The sequence below is a fragment of the Chinchilla lanigera genome, unplaced genomic scaffold (assembly GCF_000276665.1).
Source record: "Chinchilla lanigera isolate Chin_1 unplaced genomic scaffold, ChiLan1.0 scaffold00035, whole genome shotgun sequence".
Lineage (NCBI taxonomy): Eukaryota > Metazoa > Chordata > Mammalia > Rodentia > Chinchillidae > Chinchilla > Chinchilla lanigera.
This window is the reverse complement of record NW_004955436.1, coordinates 5521517-5547010: the sequence shown is the minus strand read 5'-3', so window position 1 is coordinate 5547010 and position 25494 is coordinate 5521517. Positions and strand designations below refer to the sequence as shown.

General features: G+C 40.6%; 1 protein-coding gene across 2 annotated transcripts in view; it reads right to left on the bottom strand.

The window, feature by feature from the left end:
- Positions 1-25494, bottom strand: part of Nkain2 (Na+/K+ transporting ATPase interacting 2) — a 937374-nt gene that overhangs the window by 798005 nt on the left and 113875 nt on the right. The gene's annotated exons all lie outside the window — the stretch shown is intronic.

Here is a 25494-nt window from a genome sequence, read left to right as displayed (position 1 = left end):
CTGCTCCAGCCGGAGGTTACCTGTCCACAGTCACGCAGCCACTCTGGATGAAGTCAGCATGCCACTGCGGGGACCCACCAGCAATTTAATCTGAATCTCCAATACTCAAGGTCCTCCAACTTGGATTTCCAGGTTACTCTTTTTGAGTCCTACCACAGTGCCGCATATATATTGAAAAGACAGAATGGAGGAGGCATTCACAATGTAATTGTCAATATAACACAATGCTTGTAAGGTTATTAAAAATTTCTTCATTTTCTAATACATTGGGAACTTCAGCAATGGAAGTAGTTGGACCAATCTTGACCTTTGAGAGGTTCTGATAAGCCCTGAAATAGGGACTTGCAGATATTCATAATTCGTTATATTGTATTATATTTAAAAGTGTCATAAACACCATTATTAATAAGTGAGGGGCAAAACAGTTTAATGTGAAGACTTTATCATCTTAAGCATTAACTACAGCTCCTATTCATGAACTGTCACTATTTCACAGGTTATGGATTGATCCCTTGCTGCTTCCTGCAGCCATGCCATGGACAGTTTCTCCTCAGCCATGCCCCTCGGCCATACCACCCGGCCTTGGAAACAACTACGCACTAACCATGTACAAGCTGTGAGCCAACATTCATTTCTTCTCCTTTAACTTGTGAGTGTTGGTAATTTTGTCCCACCAATGAGAGAGTAACCACCATGATGTGTGTATGTGTAAATTTGTGTTTGACACTTTCTAAAGCAATTTTGATATTGCTTTTATCCCATTAATTAGATGCCAAGCTCCCAAAAGGTAAAGGAAAAATCTACCCAGATTGAGAACTATGACTATAATTTAAGAAGTTCAGGGAAGATTCTTTTAAGATAAGAAGGCATGTTAAAGAATCCTGAGAAGTGGCTATTCGCTGAGCTGTATCTAAATAAACAGCAAGCCCAAATGATTTCTTCACAGTTTTTACCCAACAGTAAACTCTCTTACTTAAAAAGAGACTCATTTGTTTTATTAAATGAAATACAAAATTCTCAGAGTTAATGCTTTTCTTCATGTTGGTGTCTGTGACTGGGTGGAGGTCGGAGAGTTTTGCGTTTCTTTTGTAGGCATCAGTAAGGGTGAGGCACGGAACGAGGTTACAACTCCAGGTATAATATTAACTGAAGCTAGGGTTGTTGGTAGTGGTTTACCAACAGGAGGACATGATTCAAGGAAACTTCCTGAACTAGTTGAGGGATAAGGGAACGAAATTAAGGCTATATGGGGTGGGCAGAGGGGACGAGACACAGAAACAGGAAATGGAAAAATTGAGTTAGGGCTGTGATTTGGGGTAAGGATTCAAGGTCTAAAGTCTGATTAGGGCTTAAGATGGGGATCTCATAAAGCTTGTAGTTCAAGGCGCAGATTCTCTCATCTGGATGAATGCTTTAAGTCTAAATCCTACCAAGGGGTATGGCAAGAAGGATGCTAATGCGCCTCTTGCATCAGAAATGAGAAAGGCATCTTGAAGTGAAAAGAGAATCAAGGACAGCATAAATAAGGAAAAGGAGAAAGAGCTGATATCTGTCTTTGCTTTTCCTTTTTTTTTTTTCACGTCCAGAAAACTTTAAAAGAAAATGAAGTTCTCCCATAGGACAGCAGAACAAACATAAAAAAAATCTTTGGAATCAATTAATGCCTTCAAATATTTACCTAAGAAGTCATTCAAAGATATTTGACAATTAAATACTTGAATTCAATGAGCACCAATAACACAATGTGTGAAGAGAATGTTGGGCTGTGTTTGGTTTTGGTTTTTAAACATTTGATAAATAACTGAAAGTGGTACTCTTGAGCTCAAGTGCTCTGACCCCCACAATCACGCTTGCAGTGGATGAGCGGCATAACTAGGATGACAGAAAAACCAAAGAGATTTAGTGCAATTTCACTGATCATATTACTGATAAAACCATAGTGATTCTGTATGGGGAAAAAATAATGGCTACAGAGTATGTACTATGAATCACACACATCATACACAGCCTAACATTTTCTGAATAAACCAAAGATATGAGTATCATTTCCATTTTAAAAACTGGAAGCCTAAGTGAGGTTTGCATTTGAGAAGCAGAGATAGAGCCCAAGATTGCCTACTGCAATATATGTCTCCATTCCTCAGGGAGACAAAGTCAAATCACCTTCGGGAAAATACCAGGATTCTTAAACATGGCTTCATCACATCTCTGCAAAGACATTTTTCCTCAAGTATTAAATACTAATGCAAGTCATTGAGAAAACAGCTTTGAAAGCACTGGTGGACTATTTAGGATAAAAGCAAGTATATATGTCTATCCCAGTATATAACTATTTGGGGAGACAGTAACCACTATATAGATGATAAGCCTCTTAGGATGAGCTACATGTATTTCTCGTACTTATTAATTATAGTTCAGAGATAACCATCATTTCTTTTATAAACCCAGAGACTATTAACCTATTACAATAGTTTGTCAACTGTACTACTTTCCAACTGCCCTTGATGGGAACTGTAATTATTAAAACTCTCAAAGCAAATACATTTGAAATAAAGCAAACCACATTATTAATGTGAAGGCTGGAAATAATGCACATGGGATTGAATAATATGATATAAATTGGCAACGTTAGGAGAGAAAAAACATCTTATAGCACAGCAGCTAAAATCTAACAATGGTTTAGTTTAGTGAGAGTACTTGACTCATTTATTATATAAATATGTTCTTCTACAGGAATGCACTGAGTTGTGGTTACAACGAAGTCTTAAAAAGTGGGTGTTTTGAAATAGATGCGGACTATTCTGAAGCCATTGAGAAGGTTTGTTAATTTGAACCATGGTTCATGAGGTTATTTATAAGAAAGCAGTCTTCTCTCACAATACAAACCATACCCCGAAATTGCCTTCATAATCATGCAACCCTAGAGCTATGCAAGACCCTGAGCTGCCCTTCAGCCCTGGCAAACAAAAATATCAGCAATAAGTACAGCTCACATTCCACCTGCAGCATGGTCTAAATGAAGGTAAACACGGCATTCAAGCAAGAAATTAACACATGGCACAAAATGATACTGAGCTCCAGGGTAAAATTCAGTCTTGTGTCAATGTAAAAAATCAATGAATATAACTTGGAATATAAAATCTCCAGAAAGGTCTCATCACTATACTTTACTCCAGGGACAAACTTTTAAAAAATATTTATATTTAATCTTATTTTAATTTTATCATGCTCTAAAGTGTGTTACTGCCTAGAACTATTTTCAAGAAAACTCTACCACTGGTTTCTCTTTAGTTACTAAATATCATTAATATTACATATTTTCTATTAATATTAGTCATTATTTGGTTATTCCTAATCCTCTGATTTATAATATGAATGAACGTTCTGTTTTAACATGTTCAGTTTTCATCCCATTTTGCAAACAGAAAATAATTTCTCGTGCACTCATCAGGAAGAAATTTTAAATTATGAAACCATTGAGACAACCGTTTCAAGCACTCTTCAGCAATATGTAAAAACAAGGATCTACTTTCATGTACACAATGAAATGAGGACGTTGGCAAAAGTCAGCAAGCTCCGCGATGGTGCTTCATCTCATTCTGGTGCTCTGGGGCTGGTGCGCAAACCTCCAGAATAACGTGAAGTGAAGCTGAAACTCAAGCCTGAGGGCCACACTGTAGAGAAGGGCTTCGGGGGAAAAGAGGTTGCACACAGCAACTTTGATGGGTGCCTGCCCAAAATATGACAGCAGAGGAATTAATTAGTGCCACAGACATGAAGGACAGTCTCAAGGGAATTTCTCATAATATTTTCCTCATCCAGATTTTTTTCTGGACTCTGAAACACAGTATGAAATTCCAGGGATTCTCCCAGAAGTTGTGCATATAACAGCAGGACAGATGAGATAATCATGCTGTTCAATGTTGTGCTGATTATCATATTCATTTGTGAAACATCTTTGCATACATATGTGTGTATATGTGTGTATATATACACATGCACATACATGTATGCACACAGATATATACAAGAAGTGATTTAAAAGTTAATATTTAAATTTAAAGATATAGTACATTCTTTCTAGGGTGAGATACCTCAGTGTTGTTCTAATTTGCATTTCTCGAATGACTAATGATATTGAACCTTTTTACATATAATTATTTGCCATTTGTATTTCTTTCTATGAGAAGTGTGTATTCATCTCAGATGCCCATTTTTGGATTGGGTCTCTGAATTTTGGGGCCCTGATTTTTTTTAATTCTTTGTATGTTCTATCATCAAGAAATCAACCAATAACAAATGCTGGAAAGGCTATGGGGAAAAAGGAGCCCTTCTCCACTGTTGCTGGGAGTGCAGACTGGTGCAACCACTGTGGAGATCAGTGAAGAGAATCATCAAAAAAAAAAAAAAAAAAAAAAAGGCAACTAGGATTAGAGGTGACATTCAACCCAGCTATTATTCTTCTGGGTATTTTTCCAGAATAACTGAAAACATTATACCACAGAGATATATGTGCACCCATGTTTATAGCAGCGCAGTTTGTAGCAGTTAAACCTTGGAAGCAACCCAAATGCCCATGAACTGAGGAATGGATTTAAAAAAAAGATGTATTTTTATACAATGGAGTATTACTCAGATATAAAGAAGTATAAACTAGAGGCTTTTATAGGTAAATGGATGCAATTAAGAGACCATACTCATAGGTGAAATAAATCAGACCTGCATGTATAAACATCATACTGTTTCCTTAGTGTAAGAATGTGGAAGAATAAATAAAATCTGAAAGGTACAATAGATATTGTGAAAGGGAAAGAAACTGCTCAAAAAGAAAGAACTGGGATGAGGGAAAGGAGAAAAGAAAGAAAGAAGGGAAAAGTATACACGTATATGCAAGATAGCCATGATAATTATACTACTAATTTCTATTGGTTTATTGAAAGGAACAGTTAATGTTTAGTTGTTTGATTGGTCTTGTGTGACTATATCCAGTAATCTGAGCAATTACTTTGAAGATAACAATATGTAATACAATAACCCTTGTTAATTTCCTAACATCTTTTTTGAAATTTTTGTATCTTTTTTAGTTTTTTTTTTTTTCTTTGCTTTGGCCTTTGTTTTTCTTAATTTTTTTTGTTCTTTTCTCTTTAAAATAAAAAAAATTGTTACATGTAGTGGATTGACAACTGATAGTCAACTTATAACCCCCAGCTGAACTGAGTAAGCGTGGTGCTGGGTGTGGGAGGCCCACTGAGGATTGCTGCCAGCAGCATAAGAGGCAGAACTGGAGAAGAAGTGAGGCTGTTGGGAACCGAGGAAGGCTGTTCGAAGGTGGCAGAAGCTGAAGGAGCTGTTGGTTCTTTTGGAGGAGCTCATCATGCTGGCTTTCCTGATGAACTTGGCTGTTTTCATCCTCCAAGAAGCTTGGGACCTTGTTGGCGCTGAGAATAGCTTCGGTTCACTTTGGGGAAGCTCTGGTCCTCACTTTGAGCATCGTTTCCTGGCTCCGGAGGAGAAGATGGTTCACTGCCAGTCTCCTGAAGAAGCTTGCTGTGCTGGCTTTCCTGATAGGAACTCAGCTGTACTCACCATCATAGGAGCTCAGGACCTCACTGTTGCTGAGGATAGCTGTGGTACTTTCCAGGGGAGCTCTGGTTCTTACTTTGCACATCGCTTCCTGGCTCCAGTGCAGATCCCTCAGCCCACTAGCACAGATCCTTCAGCGCGCTGGCACAGACTTTCTAGATTCCACCACTGACCTATGGGCCCTCCCACTGCAGATCCATGAAACAGGCCTGCATGAGACATTGTTGTGGGCTCTACGCCTCCTGTTGGATTTGTGGGAGGAATTGTTATGGGCTCTAGGTCTTCAGCTGGACTCATGCAGGACATTATTCTAGGATTCAGGTGCTCAGTTGGGTTCCTGGTCTATAATGTATGGACAGATTTCCTGCACTCTCTTGTATATGATTCTTTGGGTGACTCTTATAAATAATCTTATATAATATGTGTCTTGTATATCATATTGTTCCCCTTACAAAATAAGCACCACCCCATGACATTACAGTGAAAGACATAGCCATTAATCTCACTCAGACACTCCCCTTCACTCCAGCACACTTATCACATTGCTCTTGCCACTTTCTGAAGCAGTTCTAGAAGTCCTCTTTCTTGAGAGTCTACACAGCACATAATAAAAAACAGCCAATCTTTCTCTCAAGTGCCATCCAAAGGGAAGGCAGGCTTGTAAAAGCATCACGGTGTGCCCTCATCCACCTTACTCATGAGATACGGCATTGTGCAACTTTCAGCTCTACCCAAAAGTACAAATGATCATGAAAGGTAAATGTTTTGAATGGATTCAGAACTTTGAGGCAACCACAACAATGTACATATATAGATATCTATCTATATATACATATATGGTTGTGGATATGTATAGCTGTGGCTGCCTCAGTGTCATATATATAGTGTTCCTTGTGCTTTAACTGTCTTTGTATGATTTCTGCCAATGGCAGTGAACCTAGAAGTTTAAACTAGAATTTCTGACTTAATAGGACCAGAGAGAGAACATCTCAGCCAATAGAACTGGAGACCTTTTGTTCCTGGGTTGAATATATTTTCAGAGTATATTTTATCACTGTTGTGTCCATTTCTGCCACTTATTTTGTGTTCTGATAAGCAGTCTGAGCCATGATGACTAACAAATATGAGAGAGACGTGCTACCAGAAAACACAGACACTGCCCCACACCGAGTGTCACGGTGTGTGTGTGTGTGTGTGTGTGTGTGTGTGTGTGCACGCTTTTCCAGGTTTCCCCGGGAAATGGTTGACAAACATTACGTGAAGATCCTCAGCATGTTTGGGTGGGTGGAGACCACCTGCCACTGTGAAGGTAACCACCGCCTTCACTGGAGTCTGGAGGGCCAGTCAGAACTGTGTCCACATGAGCAACTGGAAGGAAGGAGCTGCATAAATCAGGACTGGAGGACAAGGAAAAGCCAAAGACAGCATGCATCTTCATAGGAACCACATCCGAGTGTTCAAACTACAGATCTTCAACTATTCATGGGTGATGAAAGCAATGCTGTGAGTCAAGGCGTTTTTCATAAAGCAATAAAATAAACCATGATTAAATAAAAATTACAGTACCTCACCCACAGTAAACTACTGCTATATATTTTTGCATGATCTACTGTGTGTCTTTGTGTCTCATGGTATGCTGATCCACGGACACATTTTTAAATAAATGAAAGCCACTAGCGTAAACAACAACTACCATAAGTAGCTCTGTGCTAACGTTTCCACTGTTGGAACATATTCCCTAGGATAAGAGGGCTGCTGGATATGAAAACGGGTCTTCTGGTGTTGGAAATCTCACCTGAGGTCACGCTGGGTAAAGGATTACTTTGCCTCTGGACAGTCCTGCCGGGTGCACCTAGTTGAACACTGGGCAGCTGTGTGCTAAGTGCCAATGCCACTCTTGCTTTTTTTATCTTTTGGCTTTGCTTGCTCCCTCCCTGGCTTCATTAGGAATGAAGGCTTCTCCAGCTCTCAGCCTCACTGGGTGGGAGGCTTACCTTTCCGCTGATCCTTGCAGACTTTCTCATTGGTTAGCCCCGCTTCCATGCACTTCTGCAGTCTGACTGCTGATCTGCTCTGCATTACAGCTACTGCACCACCCAAGGTACAGGAACTGCTGCCTCATTTGGGGATCTGCTTTTGCCTTATCTGAGCCCTAACACCTTTCCTTCCAGACTAGGCTGGCCTTTATTATGTGCTTTGAGTGTTCTTGCCGAGAGTAATGACAGCTCCTCTCAGAGCTAAGCCCCCACCTGGGTCAGTCCTGCACAGCAGTGTCTACAGGTCCTTCACAATGGACACTGATGCCCAAGTAGCCCACAAGGCCTGGGGGAGCTAAGACAACTTCAGCCTCACTTCCCAGGATTCTCTCAGTGGGCTCTAATTGAATGCTGGCTGTCCTCTGAATCTGTGTTCAAGAAGAAACCACAGTTTTAAAGAGCTGTCCCTATAGATGAGTTCCTGTTTCATACCAACTTCAATCATTCCGTCTTTGGCCACTTGACTAGGGAAATGTAAAGGCAACCAATAAAATAAGAAGAGCTCAGGGCAGCTTTTAAAAATCAAAAGTAACTCTTGATGTTGACTTTCTTGGCACTTACCCGGTCCTTCTCCCTTTTATGTATCTGACACATAAAAATTTTATATCTGTTTGTCTGTCTATCTATATATTTGTCTGTCTATCTATAGGGTCTATCTATATGGTATCTGCTTCTTTTTATCCCTTCCCCTTAGTGTTAGAAGTGAGCTTATTAAGTTCTAAGCCGTGTACTTAGAGTTGGGGGGCGGGAGGATGTAAGCAAAAGAGAAACCAGCTAATAGTGACTGAAACAATTGGTGGTTTAATTTTCTTACCAAAGAAAATCAGATGGGAAAAGATGGCCCGCTACGGTTCAAGCACTTAGAGAACTCAGGGTTGAGATTTCTGGGGTTCTGTTGACCTTTCTTTATGCTCACTTTCTCACGCATAGCTGTTTGCATCAGATTCATGCTTAAGGGGAAGGGAGGAGGAAGGGGAGGCACAAGGGGAGGAAGGGAAAGGCCAGGGCTTGCCATATCTGCTCCCACTCGCCAGGAAAATAAACGCTTAAGACACCCTGGCAGCAGCCAGACTGGGCCACTTGGTCATTCGTAGCTGAAAAGAGAGCCGTTATATTGAGGAAAAGTACTGTCGGGATTAATTGAGACAGATAAGAATTCACTGCTTGGCGTAGGCACACTGACATCCAGGACAAATAAGGCTCTAACAGGAATGAGGGCAAGGGAAACGACTCTCCAGTAAAGAATTAAGAAGCATTATTACTTCAGGCCGCTCTCAGCCAGGGAGTCCATGGTCAAAGAAATACAAATATTTGCCGTGTGTTTCATAAATGGTTGAGTTTTTAACATGAAACTTAAGATATCACCAGCATCTCTCGATTCTTAGCTGACGACTGAGAATGTTTTAGGAAATATGATCCTCTTCTGATATGTAATAATGCACTCTCACTGGTTCTGGTATATAAACTGGAACACATAAGTTGACTATGCAAGCTCTGAGTTTGAAGTTTACAATGGAAGCAAAAGCAAATCTAATTAGTGACTGAATGAAACATTACTGTATTTGGCATCGTAGACCCTGGATTCGACTTCCAAATGTTGCCTCTTACAAACAGAGGAGTCCTGGAAAAACCAAAACCTTTTCTAGAAATCAAGTCAGTTCCCATGAAAATTAAATTAGATTCCATAATCCATTTGCCCTAGGTTACAGTATGTTTCAGGTCTCCAGGGTAGATTCAGAGATGATTCCAGGGATATAAGGCAAGGACCAAACTTGAGGCTTCTCAAGCCATTATGTTACAATACCCTGAACAGGCAATATTTCCCAAACCTAGCATCAGAATGGCCGTGCACTTTGTGACGGTGCCGTGGTTTGCTGCTTGCTGACACTGGGACTGGCTGTGTTTGCAGGACTCACGGCAGCGGCCACAGACCTAATCATGTTCCTGCTGTACCTGAGCAAGAACAGTGAGGCTTCGTTTTTTATTTACCTCCATACTGAATAACGATAGAAGAATATCATTCATTGCTACTGAGGATGCTTTTATTTCAGGAATGCTGGGGGATCAGGCCATAAACCACTGTTTTCACTAAATTAATAGTATTAAAATAATATTCTATGCTATTAACTTATTTCATTCCCTTGTCTCTTGTTGACTATATCACAGCTCCTTAAATTATAGGTGCAATTTGTGAATGTAAACTGTAAAATACACACCTAACAATGCATCAGTATGATCAGCATTAACACTAGAAGTCTTGCTTAATTCCTGCCAGATAATCAATATATTTCACTGTAAGTGATGTCTTCAAATTTTAATATATGATCTTCATATTACTTCTTCCCTTCATGTTGCATCTTCTTAGAATGGTAGCTTATCATAGATATAAAACTTTAATTTTATCACTGTCAGCATTATTATTTTAAGACTGTTTTCTTTCTGTGGCATCTTTTCATCACCATGGCACATATTTCAATACGGAAGTTTTATTTCCCTGTAGCTTTCTGTTCTTAAAATGTTTTATGCATTTTTATTTTGTTCCCCATCTCAATATATAAAAGCAATAATAGGAGTAATTAATGTTTTGCTATTTTACTTCTAGTTTATGCAGAATAGTCATTTGATTATCAAACCCATCCAGGATCTGCAATTAGACCTCGCGCTGCAGCTGCTCTCTTCTCTGCTACTATAATGCATGTTCCTTTCTTTGGAACTGTTGTTTTCCGATGTGTGGGATGCACAATGCTCAGAACGCATCTTCAAAATAAATGTGGTTTCTCTTTCTATCTTCAAGGCCAAAGTGAAGAGGCACTGTATCGAGCCTTTCAGAATCAAAGTGGTGCTTTTAGTGCCCATATTTTGCGTGTGTGGTAGTGAGTGCAGCAGCTCTGTCATTTTGGTTGTCAACGTCACACTAGGCTTTCCAGATGTTCCACCGCAGAAATGTCATGAAAGGATGACACGGAAGGAAGCATTTTTATTCTATTTTTGGGAGCTGTTTTTCTCCTTAAAGAAAGGGTGAACAAAAGAATAGCCGTGGTGAAGATGGCTATCTGCCACTGTCCCTAAATGGCCTAAGAAAAATGCAAAACAGAATCTCCAGAGTGATTTCACGGATTAAAAATGCAGCATGACTTACATGGTTGGGCAATTAAACTTTAATGTTAGACTTAGAAAAGGTTCTTATATTAATTGTTACAACTCAGAGATGTTTCATCTATATGATTAAATGACGTTATGTAACTGGCAAATGAAGATACACCTTATCCTTCTAACCTGAGTATGTAGTATTGAAATGTATTCATCTTTCTAGCAAAAAATTTTCCAGTGGCATGCAAAAAGATGCTCATTAGCTGTAACAAAATTTACTTCTACTTCGAACACATCCACAGCATCACAAGACAACCTTTGAAGCTAAAAGGAGGACTTAGAAATTATCTCATTTCTGGGTAGCTATCTAAATGTGTCATGATTTTAACTTGTCACAGAAATGCCACTTGTGTGTGTGTGAATGTGCTTCTCTGGAAGGAGCAATATATTGACTGTTCAGAGTCACTTTATAAGATAATAGCTTATCAGTAATGATAGGAAATGTAAGCCAATCCCCTGGACAGAGCCTCTTAATTGTCCACTTCTTCGGGAAAGGCTTGACGGCATAAGGCTGCTTTGCAGAGCCACTTGTCACCAAGCAAAACCAAGGTCAAACTATGTCAACTGCATCTGTTTCTTTCTGGCTCCAAATCAAATTTGCACATATGAACCCAATAAAGTCATTCCTCTAATTCTCTGAAAAGAGCTTCTACATTATGCTTTATAATTCTATCTTCTAAGAAAACTGTTTAAATATCATTTAGAGGGTGAGAATACTGCAGAAAGGTAATGCACAACTCATAGAGACTTCTGACAGCACCACCATGGTATCCTACTTCAGATGAGCTTCAGTGATTTATTTAAATTTTAGAAATTAATTAATTTAAAAAATGGTCATGGTGACTGACAAACTCTGAGTGTAAACTCTTTTCTAAAAAGTGCAGTGCTCCGATCAAATGAAGACGTCAAAGCCAATTCACTTATTAGAGCTACTTATTTTTAAAAAAATTTTTATAAACAATCATAATTCTTAGACCCTCCCATGGCCAATTTCAACCTCAGTAGAAGGCCAGGTGCTCAAGAAACAGTGTGTCTTGTGAGGAAGAAAGAACATGTACATAAAAGAATGAGTAATGGTGCACTGCAGAATACTGCACATAAAATAAATGGTCTAGAACATAAGACCTATAAAACCTGAAGAAAAGGAGGGCTTACCCTTGCCTCTGAATGTGGAGGAAGTTTTATAGAGGACTTAGGCTTTGATATGTGATCAAGAGAAAGGAAGGTACCATTCCCAAGGAAATGGGGTACCATTTCCCAAGGAAAGAATGAGCACTGAAATTGCAGACAATGGTGTGAACCATACAGGTGAGACCGAAACATAAAATGTAACAGGAACCATTCAATCACCCTACTTAGTCACCTACAAAGGCCCAATGTTGGGAGCAGTGTGGTAAAATTAAGCAGGTAAAGAATCGATGTTAAGGATCTTCTGACGCTAGTGGAAGGGATCATGGACTTTTATATATGTTCACAAAATCACTTGTGATGTTGCTCTGGTTGTAATTGTTAGATGTGTAGGCACCCACATGTGAGAGTCTGATCCACAAAGCCTGGATAGTTTTCAAAAATATTTTTTACAGTTTTAAATATTATATGTTTTTTAAAAATAACCCACAGTTAGAGTGGGTCGTGGGATTCATGTACTTGTGGACTGTGCCATCCACAAGGCCCCAAACTGCATGTAATAGTTGGCTGTGGCAGTCTGAAGCCCTGATGATAGGATACTAGCATCTGTCTGTCATCATTCCTTATCGTTTTATTGACAAACAGTATCCACTATGAACAGGAAGCAGGGAATTCCAGCGGACTGGAGATGTGTGGGAGTCCCGCAAGTCTCAAGCTGAGCTGAAGCCAAGTGCTACTTTCATGACAGAGGGTTTGGCGTGCTGGCAGCCCCGGAGCAAGTGATCTTGGTAGAAATGAGGACTTTTCTGCCATATCTTTTCTTGCTCATTCTACTGCTCGCTTTAGCCAACTGTCTCCACTGAAAAGAGAAAGACGGAGAAGCCAGAGTTCTCTTGCTTTTCTTTCTTACTCTCCTGTAAGCTGAATAGAGTGAGTAGAAAGAGCAGAAAGAGCATATATCAGAAAGTTAAGTGAAAGCATTTGAGACAGATTTTGTGGCATTTGCACAATTCTGCTAGGAAAAATATGCGGATGTACAAGCTACAAAGTATACATGTTTTCATGTCGATGCTTCAGCATGAATTAAAGGGTCTCGTATTTGCCTTTAGAATGGTCACTATAGAAAAATAAAAATGATCACTGAAATCCATACCATCAACTTAAGACTTAAATTTTTCTTAACTTAGCACACAATGAAATAGAAATAATGACAAGTTGAGTGAAAGACCATTGAAGGCAGGGGAACTTGCAGTGTCTTTTTTCTTCCTTTAGTGGCACAGTTTTCTGCATCCAGAGGAGGCACTCTGAATGTTCATTGGGCCCTGCGCCGTCCAATCTGTGCAGATCATTCTGCACAGATCACCGGGATGATCCGGGCTGGAAAATACTGGTGGAAGTGACCGATAGTCAACTATTTCAGGAAAGAGGGATTGAAGTTTATTACATAGAAGCCCAGTTAAAGTAAGAAAATATTGAGAGATTTATTGATGTTTACTACAGGCTGGTGAGAAATAAACACTAACTAGGTTACTGCCAAGGTAAGAGAGGAGAATGAAAATAAAGGAAAGGAGGAATCTAAAGGAAGACAACGAAAAAGGATTTCAAGAGTTGAAACCTCAGTGACTGACTAACAACCATGCGATCAAAAGAAATAGGAAGTAAAAGTCTCCATTTTATACAGGATTTTTAAATGGAAGAGAGACAGTGAAGGGTAATTCTCTACCAGCCTGCTGGATAACACAGAAATGAAGGGAAAACAGCCACAACCATAATCCAGAGGTTCTCAATGGAAATAAATAAAATCCTAAAGGGATTTTACTACTAGGGAGAGAAGGCAAGCCAAGAATGAAGTGTAGCCACTTCAAACAGGTTAGGAAGCAAGAGGAAAAAGAGCAACCTGCACTTGTGTCACAAGGACTGGAGAAGGAGAGGACAGACTTGCAAGAGGAGCTAGGATCATAGCCCTGCGTGATCACAGATAGAAAACGCGTCCGGTATTCCAGAACTGAGTGGAATACTGTTGTGTGCCATGGAGCAAAGGAAGCGAGAAATGATAAGTCTTGAATTTTTAAATATACATCCCCAAGTCACATAAAGAAAGCAATTTCTGGAAAGTAGCTTTTCAAAAAAATTGTCCAACTGAAGAGAGTTTAAGGATTAAGCCATAATGAAATGGTGTTTGTGGGGTGGTGCGCATTTCTGAGACACGTGTTTTCAAGAGGGAAGTCGCTGCGAAGAGCGGGGAGCCGGGTTTGCACAGCAAGTGAACATTTTCTTTCAAGATGAATGACTGTTTAAAATACACATTTATATTTTGATTGTGATTGGAACGCTTTGTACTACTTTGCAGAGTACCTATCACTTGGATAATCAAGGAGCAGACAGATGTACGAATAGTAGGATAAAAAAGATGAAGTATGAAGAAACACAGTCCCTTCCTTACTCAGGGATACCTACTTGCTTTGTGCAAGCTTCCACGAAGGAAAACAAAAATGAAAAGATATGCACTGCCTCCAGGGAGCTCAATGTAGGAGGTATACTTAAGATTGTAGTTATAACTAAATATCTATCCAGCAGAGTCTAGTTAAGAGCATGATGAAATTAATAAATAAGTTGAATTCTTTACACTTTAATATTCCAAGATGCCAGGTACATATTTCACTGTACAGTAAAGGATGGAGAAAATAGAAACTTCACTGAGTGATAGCGTTAGAAAGGGTATAAAGAGACCAAGAACTGAAATACTGGTCCTGCCTCTTAGTCAATGACCAGGAAGGAAGAGCAAAGTTATGTGGAACCACAGAGCTACATAAGTGAGGCAAATGGGGGGCACTGAGCTTTCTGAGGAGGGGACTCAGGGCAGAGAGCACTCCATGAGTCAGCCCCAGAGGAAGGTAACCGGGTCTGGGAAAGTCTCCGGGAAGAAAGGCTGAGGGATTTCTGCCAGCTACCTGTATTCCCAAGGCCAGAACTCCCCCTCTGTCCTCTTAGGAAAACTAACCTAGCTACTTTTTGAAAGCTTTTTGAGATATGATTCAGGGACTAGTTACTTTTTTATTTTAAAGAGAATTTTAAAAAAGAACAATTTTGCATGCTTATCTGGCAGTCTAAACTAATATGCAGACAACAATATGCAACATAACCATTGTTGAATTCCTATCATCTTGTTTGGTAAAATTCTGTATTGTTTACAATTATTTTGTTTTTATTTTTTATTCTCTTTAATGGCTTGATTAATCTTGCATTCTTACATCTGGTAATCTGAACAACTTCAATGAAGATAAAAATACGTAATATAACAATCACTGTTAATCCCTATCATTTAATTCTGAGACTCTGTATCATTCTTATTGTTTTCACTTTGTTTTGCTTGTGTCTAGGGACTAGCTACTTTTAAGCGCTCTTTATTTTTTTCTTGAAACCGTCCAAGTTTGCAACTGTACATAACAATCCTCCTTTCTGAGTTTCCATTACTCTTTAGTTCATTCCATAGGGTACTACTTCTGCTTTGTGTTCCATCTGTTGTTCATTCACAGTCTTATCTGTGCCTGACGATGGGCTTCTCAAGGACAGGAGAAGGACATCTTATACTTAATTGCATCCTCCTGAGTGCCTGCCAATGAGTCTTTCACGCAATACTTCCTGATTCCCTGAAAGAGGAGGAAGTATTGGAAACACAGGGAAAGAGAAGATTCCTCCTGCCTGTTACTCTAGGGCTTTATTATGCTGAATTGTGGATTGAACATATGCTTGTGAGTTGTGCAAAACAAGCACCTAGAAACACCATTTATGAATTCAGTGTATGTATTTCTTACTTAAAAGTGACTTTTCTCAGCACTAATTTACAAGAATTCAGTAAAAAGAATTCCTTTATCATATGTTTTAGACTATAGGAGCAGAGCTAGGCCTAATTACTTAGTAGATAGTATATCAAGAAGTGTAGGACTACTCTACTTTTTATCCCCGATTCTACCATAAGTCTTACAAAATTAAGAAAAGTAGATTAAATAACTGCGTGACCTGGATAATTCAACCCAAAATATAATCTGGCTAAATCCACACTTACAATGTTATGGGTAAAATAATTACACAAATACTTCTGACTAAAAATTGCTTCTTCTAAAATATCCAGTAATTGAGAATCTGTCCTTAATTATCAGTAAGATTACCTCAATTTGCATTTTATTTGAATATGTTAGTTAATACTCAGAATGATTTAATCGTATTGACAGTCATCACTACTAGAATCACAGAAGAGATACTTCACTGTCATTTGAATTTTATTGAATTGTATGTTGGGCTTAGTTTAAAATGTTGGGTAGACTGAGACCATTGTGATCATTGCTTTCTATGTGTGGTAGATTTCACTATGAAATCCCAGATGACCATTTACAGATTTCAGGTGCTAAGTATTACACCAGGCAAGCTCCATATGCTGTAGTGAGGGACACACAACTTCCAATAAAACAATGCCAGCTGGGAAATTGATTTGTCCTGCAATATAATCAAAGTAACCGAAGTGTAAATATCTTAAAATGGACTTACTATCTAGGCTGCCTATCATCACAGTGTCTTAGAATTGTGACTTGATTTAAGCATGAATATGAACATGTATGATTTTTTTTTCTTTTTATTCAACCTCAGCTAATATAACAAAAGACTCAAAATAGACAGGAAGTAGAGCTCTACATCTTTCTAATTCCTACACAGAATAGAAGCTGTGTAAAAACTTCTGGAGACCATAGCCCTATTTCTTCCCCCTCTCAGAGGAAGACTGATCTTTTCTACACAAAATTTTGCTGTATTAATATACTATTCTTGCTTTATTATACTTCTGTTAGAAATTTAAGTATTTTTCCCATTCTTCTCTGTTACAATGTCAGGAACGCTTTGTCTCTGTCTTGGTAAAAATGCTCCTAAATTTCTGCTGGACACCTGGGCAGACATGCCATCATGAGCTCATAGAGTAAACTATGCTCTAATTTATAAACACACCAGATTTCAGATAACCAACCGACTGTACCACCATCCTTATTCGAGAGCATATTCTTTAATCTATGAGGAAGGGTTCCTTGTACGCCTACTACCTTCCAGGGAACATGTTGATTCCTGAGACAAAATGATGGAGGAACACATTATTTCATGAAGACTTTTTGCTGAAGCTGAGGTGGCAAACATATAAGCCAATAAATGCCCAAAAGGAAGGAGTCACGTACATGAATATTGCACAGTATCCAAAGCCCTTACCTTGGGGCCAGGAGAGTCAGCTCAGTGTTAGCGCATATGCCCGGCACGTGTAAAGCTCTGGGTGCAGTCCTCAGCACCATGGGGCCAGGGGATTCTTTACCCTATCCTGCCTGCATGGCATGCCTGTGTTAAATATCCTCATCCTGGTTGCAGATGAGTCCATAAAACCCAGGGTGGGCCCGAAGGATCCAGTGATCAATGCTAAGTACACATGGAAGTGGAAAGTCTTCCTAAAAGTGGCAGTGCTGAGGTTGGCCTTGGAAGAGGGTTTCTGCTAGGGATACAAAGTAGGAAAATACTTTCTGGGGAGAGAAAAACTTGTGAGCAAAGATAGCGAAGTATTTATCAGCACCCAGCGAGCAACCTAGGACAGAAAGTTCTCCAGCGAAGCCTGGCACACCCTCGGCGGGGAGCAAGTGGGCAACAGAGAGGCTCACACGTTGGCCAGAAGCCTTGAGAGCAGGTGCCACAGGAGCTGACCCGAAGCAGACAAGGGGAGGTGCTACAGGAGAGAGGAGCAAGCAAGGTGGAGGTGAAGGAGGTGACGAATAGGTGATCTCTGCCGGTGAGGCCGAGGGCCCAGCCCCAAGGAATGGGGAGGAGGAGGAGGAGGAGCTGGAGTGGAGAGATGGCACGGGAGAAGCTGTGCAGGGTCAGGCACACCTTGTGCAGCTCAGGCAGCAGGAGGAGGCTGAGACTCGTGCGTGGGAGGAGACCCAGGCGGGCAGGCACTTGCAGAAGGCGTTCGAGCAGGAGGGCAGGCAGAAGAGCTCAGTGACAAAGGAAACCCAGCGGCCCTCCCAGCTGACAGTTTCATTTTCTGGGCCGCCAGCTCTCTGTCTCAGTTGTTCCTCCTCCCCAGACACTTGGCCCCTTTCTCTACTCCCAAAGACTGCACCTTCCCTAAGTGGAACCTGGAGTAAGGCAAGCGCGATGGATTCCCCAAGCAGGGAAGGCTGATGCGGCAGCTCCCAGCCGCTAAAGCCAAAACAGCCACAGCTCTGCAGGGGCCTCTCCTCCAGCGGCGAGTGCCTTGCCTTGAGTAACTGTAGGGTCTGCAAGGGTGCGTGTAAGCACAGGTCAGGGCTGGCACCCTGTACAGCACCGAGCTCTGCAGCGCCTCCCACGAACCTTGTGCGCGGGGTGGAACGTGGCCGAGAACCCCTGAGGGAGGACAGGCAGGTGTGGCTGTGCTGAGTCCCCGGCGCTGCGTGACGGCAGGGATGGGCATGGGACCGCACATGGGGAGCACACTAGGGGCTCCCCGCTTCTCCTCTGCAGTCACTAGCGCCCGACTGACTGCATCCATCTCAGTCTCAGAGCGGGGTCTCCACAGCCTCAGGAGGCTCTTCAAGAAGGAACCACTTGCCCTGAGTGTGGAGCTCGTGGACTGCAGGGGTGCTGCGAAAGGAGCGGCCTTCCTGGCTGGCAGCTGTCCTACTCTCCCTCGTGGCCACAGGCTCCCACAGCAGTGCACAGAGCCTCCTGCAGTGTGGCCCTCTCCGCAACAAGCCCCGCCACAGTTTCCACCAACAACTTGCAGTTCTCTAGTGCTGGGGCTTCCTGGCAACTGAGGCAGGGCAGGAGCACAAACTTGGCTGGTGGTGGCAGATCAAAGAGGCTCAGAACTACCTACGTCCCTCCACTCCACAAGGTCCCCAGAGCCCAGCTGACAGCTCCGGACACTCACATCCTTCTTACTGAAGTGCTTCCCAAGCCACATCCCTTATATCAGAAGCCTCTCTTACAGGAGAGACAGAGAGAGAGACAGAGAGACAGAGAGAGACAGAGAGACAGAGAGAAAGAGAGAGACAGAGACAGACAGAAACAGAAACAAAGACAGAGAAAAGCATTGGGATATGGGATACACGTTAGCTGTGATAGGATGAAAATATGCTAAAGTAAAGGGTAAGGTTAAGGAGGACTCTGCCAAGGATTTCAGACTTTATTTCACAGATAATGAGGAATCATCAAAGGTCTTTTCTTCGCAGAGAATAAAATAATCATATTTGAAATTCAGAAAGCTCTCATTTTGGGGGATGAATTAGAGGGACGCAATGTTAAAGGTCAGTCATCTCAAACGGCCACTCCGATCGTGGGAGGCAAAGATGACGAGTTCTATATATTTGCAGCAGGGAGGAGAAGTAAAAGCGAACATGCTGTTAATTAGACAGAACCCACAAGATACGCCATGGGTTAAACGCATGTTGGAGAATGGGGAAGACGAATGATGCTTTACTTTGCTGACCAGGTGGTTATGGGTATCTTTGCTAAGATCAGATAAATGATAGAAGAAGGGTATTTAGAAGAATGAAAATGGTTTCTGTTTTGAAAAGATCTAGATTGTTACAAAGACATAAAAGATGTCAGATATCATTAGTGTTTCCCACAGTATTCATTATCTCACCCTTCCTTTAATTATGCAGCAAACCAAACTTTAATTGAATGCATAGCCTCACAATTAAAGACTGTATTTCCCAGCCTCCCTGGTAGGTAGATGTGATGAATGCTCATGTTTCCAACAATGGTAAAGAAGTAACATCTGGAAATTACAGGTCACGGCACCTGAGTAGAAATGGTACTTCCATTACCTGTCTCACTGACTGCAAAAGGAATGCAGTATTGATGCATATCTTCATCACATGGACAAGGACACAGACCTACATATGACAGAATCACAAGACTGAGGCAGAATCTTATGGCACAGAGGTGTTACCCCTGCCCATATATTGTTTATGATTTATACTAGGTAAGTAAGCAACTATTTTCTTTGTTACTTTCTGTTTTGATCTGTTGAGACACGTTACATTTTATTCTAACACCTGAAGCTAGACATGGAGATGTTGACATATTCCAGTGATCCAAGGAATAGTTTTAATTTAAAAGTAAAGTCATGCTCTTATATCAGAATATAAGATAAACATGTCTACAGAAAAATCTTTGCCATTTTAAGAGACAGTTTAAGTACTACAAGGCTGTATGATTATCTCTATTCTGGAAATACAAAAAATTTTAAAATTATGATCAAGGCTGGAGGAAGGAGGAGCTGTGTATCTCAGTGGTAGAGTACTCGCTTGGTACCTGTGAATTCTTGGATCTAAGAAGCAAAAAAAGAAGGGAGGGAAAAAAAACAACAATTTAGAGGCATCAGACTGCAAACAATTTAAAGACTTAAAGAAAAGGGATTATTTTCACTTCCATGTAATCATCCCAAGATAAAGAGTCAAGGCTGATGTGGGCTGGTCACTCCCCAAAAGCACTGAGGAACTGTGATTCCTTTGATTGTCATATTCTCCATAGTTAAATGGTTGTCTCAGGTTCCACCTGGTAGGAAGGGAAAGGAGAAAAAAGGAAATGCACCTAATCCCTTACAACATAAGCTCAGAGACATTCCAGCACACTTTTGCTGTTATTTCACCACCAGGAATCTAAGCACACTGCCACATCTTAATAGCAAAGAACGCTGTCTTCCTTGTTCGCAGAATTGAAGAGTAGAGTAGATTTCTTTAGAGAGTAAGCAGTTCCTTCCACACTAACATAAACAAGGCATTCAGGTAAAGGGTAAACGAGGGTGGGATAGGGGTAATGCATCTTTAAAACTGGTTTTGGTCAGATTACAAAGGACTCTAATGACAAAGTCCCAAAACACACTTCCGAAGCAGCCACGTTGTAACTGAGCAGGCTGTGTGTGCAAAGGTGCTGAAGGAATGCTTTTAGGACGCTACTCATTCAGGTGAGGAAAACATTCATTATTCTGAAACACAGCAATGATCATAAAAGTAAAGATAAAGGGGCAAAATTTGGACAGTACTTCTAAAGAGAATGCAAAGAGAATTGGGTGGAAGGTGGGCAAGAGGGAAATGGTAAAAATACTGCAAAGTTTTGGTTGAAAAAATTGAGATAACGAACGCTGCTGTAGAAATACAGGAAAGTGAAAAGTGAGGTTTAAGATAGTGTGCTTAAAGATAAATGTGGATCATTTGGGTAGAAATGTCCAGGAAGCAAATGTCAATATATTCCTGTGTATGCCCAGGTACGTGTAGCTGGAGATCCACGCCACTGGAGCTATAACCGTGAGTGTACCTGAGCAGATAAGAGGGCAGAAAGAGGCAACAAGAACGATGAGGCTACCCTTTGACTGTCTGTGTGCTCTCCCCCCAGTATGTGTGGAAACCCACTCACTAATATGATGGGCTTGAGGGGACCGCAGAGGGGGTTACGTTACGGGATTGGAACCCGTGTGAATGGATCAGAGCCAAAGAGACTGCGCAAGGAGCCATCTGGTCCCTTCTACCACAGGAGGACACACTGCACAGGCATCACTTGTGAACCAAAAGGTGGGTGCTCACCAAATATCAAAAATGCCAGTACCTGGGTCTTGTACTTGACCTCCAGAACTGTGAGAAATAAACTTGCGCTGTTACACAAGCTACCCAAGTTACGACAGTTTGTTAGAGCAGCCTGGACAGACTGCGTCAGACGAAATGCCAGTGCACGGAGGAGAGGCAAAAAGAAGGAACGGGGAAGGGGACAAAAACTGAGAGATCAGTGGGGGACTTCTGAGGAGCTCACGGTGTGAGAGCGCAGTTCCTGGCACCGTCGGTAATAATCTCTGAAGTACTTCATACGCAACACTAACCAAGCAGGCTGTAGCAGTTTGCGGTTCCTCTTCATGGCTTGTTTTTTAATTTACAGAGGACCACTTGCAGTGTAATATATAGCAAAACAGAGGTGTCATGCGCATAGACAAGAAGCTTCCCACAGCTAAGAAACAAAAAGTAAACCCCCTTCCACATCACCGCAAGGCTGTTCACAAGCAGGTTTGAACAGACGCCCGAAAGGCGAGCGCAAATTGAAAACAGTTCTAGTCAAATCTACTCTATCTTACAGCTCTGGGACATTTCTAAAATTCTGCTGGTGTTTCTGGATCCTGTGCCTTTTCACGTTGGATTGGACCCCAGAGTCCTTTTCTTGAATATAAATTATTTCAACACATTGTTTTATATTCAATCTTAGCGTTGATAATTTTTTTAAAAAGCAAGTTAATTGACTTCTTTCTTCCACAAATTAAATCACTCACTCAGTTAACATACGTATGTTACATTTATCAGGAAAATTAGTATTTTAAGGGCACCATAGCATCTGTGATGAAAAAGATAGTCACTTGGACAAATAATTAGATAATCCAAGAAAATTACATTCTGGAAAAAAGTAGTTGGAATTTTATATTCTGGTTCATATATGACTTTTTTCTTTTATCATTACCTACAATTTTCAATTTTAAAATAATATTAAAAGTATTTTTTCAGAATCAAATATTCACATATATATATATATCTCCACACTTTGAGTATAGCCAGATAATGATCCTCAAGTATAATACATTACCTCCTAGTTTAATAAGTTATTGAAGTATGTAGAAGAGAAAAAGCATTTCTGTCATTTTGTTCTTTTATCCAAGAAATAAATCCTATATGAAGTTAAGACGATAACATGAAATTATAGATGAGAAAGGGTCTTTACACATCACTGGGTCCAGCCCACTTATTGTACAGAGGAAGACAGAGAAACACAGAAAGCTTAACTGAGGGACCCAGGGCTTCTTAATTCCACTCTCATTCTTGAGGTGCTGAAGCTCCAGTTTACAAACAAAACTCCTTACGGCGAAATGTAAGTCCTGAAGCGGAATTCGGGTTCCACAGAATAGTGTCATTTTGTGAGCATGGAACTTCTTATTTTGTAAGTTTCTGACCCCACTATAGAGTCTTCTTTATAGAAGACTCCAAGGCTCACAATAATCAGGGACTTGAGGCCATAAAGTTAAGTGAAATAAATCAGACACATAAGCTTAAGTATTGCACAGTTTCTCTTACATTAGAAACCCAAAATATAAATAAGTCAAAAAGCAAATTAAAAGACAGATAATAGGAAACAGGGCGATCTTTTGCAGCAGGAAAGGGGACCAAAAGATGGAGGGAGGGGAGAGGAAGAAAAAGGGGCATAAAAAGGGTGAAGATGTCACGCATGTGAACCAACTCCCCACCATGACTGTGATGACTATGTACTGTCAACTTAGACTACAAAAAATAAACACATAAAATCAAGCAAACACACAAAAAAACAAAGTAACCCTAATTCACTCAGTGAATTCAGCACTTGTCCTGACATTCTGCATGCAAATATCCAAGGTTAATATATAAAGTGGTTGCCTACACCCCTGAACTGAGAAATGGACTTGCTGGCACTGCCGGACCCAGCTGGATTTGTATGGGATCCTGGCAGTCAGCTGCGGACGCTCACAGTCAGACAAGTGGCAGGATCGTCCAGTGACCCAAATAATGACCAAGTACATTTCTCCGATTCAGGGCTAAGTGAAAGGAAAAGTCTTTGACAAGAAAATTTTAAATACTGTACTCAAAACTATAACTAATATCAGGTCCTTATTTAAAGCATTAAAACATGGCTTGTATTTTAGAAGACTCTTGATATTGATGGTCAACATGTTACCTGCCTTACCAAATTCTTTCCTTTGGGTTACAGATAGTTTTTTAAGGGATGCATCTACCAGTCGTGAAAGGATATTAAAAATTAGTACAATAAAATTTGGGTTCCTCTTTCCTGCCTCCAAACTGAAAAAAAAAAAATGTATGCCGAGAAATGCTAGAACTAGGCAATCAAAAAGAGAATGCTGAAAAATTATAAGGAGCTTTAATAGCAGTATAAAATTTAATATCTATGTGACTTTTAGGTCTGGATAGAGTTCTACAAGAGTCAATAGGCACAAAGAAGTTGATAAAACCCAACAACATTCTTGTATGCAAAACAGTTCATTCCCCAACAGCACACATTTCATAAATGAGACTAAATCCATGTGAGGATTTTCACAGCCTCTCTGCAGCTCTTCCATTCTCATTTCCATAGAGATTTCATTCTTAGACTGTACACGGCATCATTTCAAATGAAATGCTGCTCAAAGGAAAAGGAATTTAGGAACTTTAACCGTTGAAATAAATTGCCTATCCAGAAAGAATATTTAGGTTAGTGAATAAGCACTCTCTTAAAAATAAAAAGGAATTAAGTTGCTATGTAAATTCATCCTCATTAAAAAGAAGAAACATTTAGACAGGTGACCAATGAAGACTGAAAGATCGAGTCCCCAAGATGAGCGAATGGCACAGAGTAACAGCCGTACACCTTGAAACAAAAGCACAGAAAACTGCACCAGCTACAGCTAGCTATTCCCTCGCTTCCATGGGAGACCAGTGCCAGGACCCCACACCTGCAGAGCACCATACCTGCAAATGCTCATGGCCCCTCCACACAAGGTGGGATACCACACGTAACTTATGCACACCCTCCCACATGCTCTGTCATCTCTGGATTACTTGCCATAATTAATGCAATGTAAATTCTATCTAAGTGGTTGTTATACTGCATTGTTTATGGAGAAATGAGAAAAAAGTCCATACATGTCAGTGCAGACAAAAGTTTTCCACCATTTCAGGTCTTCAAAGGGGTGAATCTGCGGCTGCAGCAGGCATGGCTACAGAGAGCTGGTAGAAGTAGCCTCCATTGACAGGCAAATTTTAAAACAAAAATGAAAGAATAATGGCTGCAAAATTATAATGCCAGAATCACACATGTGCACACTTCTGTAGGAAGCCACAAGTAATGATATAATAAATTCCCTTTTTATAAACACATCCAGTGGTCATGTGTTCCTTCTTATCTGACAACTACATACAAGCAAAAAAGGGAAATAACCCTAGAACAGAGAAATTCATGGAATTATGCCATCTGAGAATGGAGGACAAAACACACAAGTGTGAAGCTACCCGACTGCCAGTGTTTGAAAGACTGTCTCTTGGAAAAGGTGCTAGGCATGCCACACGCGGCATAATGCCTAGTGCTTCATGGATACTCAGTAAATATTGACTTTGTCACTGAAGGGGAGACCCTATTAGTACACTGACCATTTGCTGGTCATTTACAGAGCCAGAAAAAAAATTCTAGAATCACAGAATTAGGTGAAAGTTATAAGAAGGCAGAATTTTATCTGAATGTAAGAAGAAATTATAAATTACAGCCCTGCAGCGGTGGAAACAGGCTGTCTAAAGTGGAGCGCGGCTCGTAGCTGCCTCATGTCTTCCACACGTGGCCAAGGACTGCCCTTCTTAGCGCATCTACATCGGCTGACTTTTAGAAGTCCTGGTGATACCGAGCTCTCCTCTCCTCTTTTGGATTCCTTCTTGTGCTCTCTCACTTCTCCACTCAAACAGTGATTTTTTTGTTTCCTTGCCTTGGAATTCAGTTATTTCCATCCTCAGCTGTGAGTAAGTCCTAGTACCAT